General features: G+C 30.6%; 1 protein-coding gene across 1 annotated transcript in view; it reads right to left on the reverse strand.

Annotated features, from left to right (window-relative positions):
• LOC108689000 (limbic system-associated membrane protein-like) overlaps positions 1-2,889 on the reverse strand; it is a 93,691-nt gene that overhangs the window by 88,683 nt on the left and 2,119 nt on the right. The window lies entirely within an intron of this gene.

Raw genomic sequence — 2,889 nt, forward strand, 5'->3', positions numbered from 1 at the left:
GCATTTTGATACGAGAATTTCGGAATATCGTCTCAGAACTTCTTGTGTCATTAAAAGTAACATTTTCGACATTATTATATGTTATTTGTTTTTCTTGTCTCGACATTTTTATTGTTATAATTATATAATGTGCTACCTAGTTATATAAGTATTTGAAATAAATGAAATGAAATAGACGATATTCTCGAATGTCTCAAAATAAAATTCAGAAATCTTGAGAAGTGAATATCGAGATGAGAAAATCGTGTTAATCATTTGTTATTGTCGAGCCTAAATCTCGGTATTTTTTCGTTTCGTTCGAATGCATAATTAATTCAGTGAATTAATTATAAAATTTATTTGACTTTAGAACACGTATTTGATAATTTGTATTTGATAGTTTGATGATTATAAATTATTTCTATGATCGCATAGGACACAACGATGTTTACACTTGATAGGATATGTTCGAATTGAGTTTTGCGTTCACACTATTTCACACGCGTTAATCGCAAATCGAAGGGCAATTAGCAAAGTGGCCGAATATCGGTTGTGCATCTACCTCTCTAAGCGATTTACATAACGCACGGCTAATCATAATCAAAGTAATTAATTGCACTTCCTCCCTTCTTCCCTCCGTTCTCACAAACCGTCATCGATATGACCCGCGAAACAATTAGATCGCGATCCGGTTCAGTTGGATTCACCAACAGCGTTATTATTAATTTAATTTGCATAACTGCATTATACAATGAACGCGTACTGCGTAGGATAGCCACAAACGTCTTTAAAGCAACAACAGCTCTGAAAAAGTAAAACCACATTTTTATCTTTAAATAGATGGGATATTCAAAATATTCCATAAAAACTTTATAGTTATATTTTTTTAATAGTAGGTACATATAGAGTTAAATTTACATTACTAAAAACATTTTTATGGAATAGAGAAGAATGTAAAAGTGATGAACTTTAGAACTTCTGGGCAATATTTTTTATTTTCCTTTTTCAAATTAAGAGATAACTGTGCGTGAGATGATGTAATCGCCTACCTACTAAAAGGTTAATGTAACATAAGTCATATTACAATCTTTATCGCTTGAAAATCAGAGAAAACAATTACTAACAATAAGTGCGGCAATTAAAATACTAAAGAAAGTATCTACGTAACGTACTGTGTTTCAAATAACCGGAAACTGATCCATTTTTCACAGAATATCAACAAAATCGGAATGCAGCAAAATCATACAATTTTCCACTAGCGTGTTGTCTGCGCTTTCCAAAATATTAAATCATCAATTGCTTCTGCAGAAGGATTTCGTTCTGCAGCGTGAGTGTATTAAATCCATTCATCAAACCAAATATTTTTCAAATAAATATAAATAAAAACGTACAATTTTTTACTTACAACAATATAAAATATAATAACAAAATTTTATCAAAGTGTAGTTCAACTAATTCTTTTCACTGTCTCTTTGATTAAATTGTTTACTAGAAATCGATCTTGTGAAATCGAAATTGAAATTATTAATTCGATTTATTTAATGTATGATTTAATTAATCGCAATTTTCCTCTCGCTCTTAGATTAGTTTATTGTTATTATCAGAATAACTGCACACCAAAGAAATTGCTTTTTTATTTCTTAAATCAATTCATTTCACGATAGAAACGATATATGACGAGCAGAGCACGTAATGCAGGTAATTGAATAACGTTTCAATGAAGAATCGCTGACACCCCCAGAGTACCACGCAACAAGCCGATAATGGGCGCCTGTTAATTACTCGTTTTAACAAGTACGCTGCGCGCCGCTGATGGACTCACCACATCCATCGGGACGATTCGTTACGGCATCGCTCGGAAAGCTATTTGACGGAAAAATTCTACGCTTAACATCAAAGCTGCGTTATCGAACGAAGCCGCACGTAATCTCCATGACTGGTTCTATTGTGTCAGAAAATATTGGCCGTTTCTACGGTGGATCGCGCCACGCGTACACTGAAATGGAACAAAGAATAGGTACGATTGATAGGCGACAATTCGCGAAATTACACCTCGCGAATAGAGATAAGTAACTGATTGTCGGCGAATCGCCTATTTCAAATGTTCATGATAGCCTATAAGTCCCTAGTAATTGTGGCAGACGTAAAAAAACAAGCCATATGATCTCCTGTTTTTTTCAAATATCTTAGAATATATTGAAATATAGATTGCGGTGCGTTCTTGACATCTTGTTCCCAACATTAACACTTTGTATACTTTTTCATTATTAATTTTCCAGTCGTTTACTATATTCGTCATTCATGTCTCAGATTAATCACTTTAACAAAAATTATTAAATAAGTCTTACATATAGTTTGGAAAGTATTTGTCAGATTGTGTATTTAAAAAAATTATATGTAAATGTTATGACTAATTACTCTTAGTTTTTTAAAGAAAAGAAATGTGCACGACATGAATAATGAGATAATCATGTGTACATGGAGAGAATTTTTTCTTAGAATTTATTCTGAAAATACGACGGTGATGAGACAATATTGTATTTCGAAGAATTTTTTAATGCAGATCTCTTTCATTCATTAATAAAGTATAAAGTATAAAATAAGTTTGATCAATTTTACTGAAGTGCATCGTAAAATCTTTAAAATATTACATTGTATCACAACTGTCATATTTTCAGAATAAATTTTAAAAGAAAATTCTCTTCTCGTATTAAAGTTTAACATATTAGATCAAATATTATGTTATATCCAATATAAATAGCTTATAATTATGGATATAAATGCATTTTTTGCTAAATATCTTTATATAAAAAATATTTTTATTGATTATTATTAGTGGATATATAACATCACTGATAGATACAGAAATTAAGAAATTAAAATGTATATAAAATATGTATGTATTATATA

The sequence above is a fragment of the Atta colombica genome, unplaced genomic scaffold (genome assembly GCF_001594045.1).
Source record: "Atta colombica isolate Treedump-2 unplaced genomic scaffold, Acol1.0 scaffold252, whole genome shotgun sequence".
NCBI lineage: Eukaryota > Metazoa > Arthropoda > Insecta > Hymenoptera > Formicidae > Atta > Atta colombica.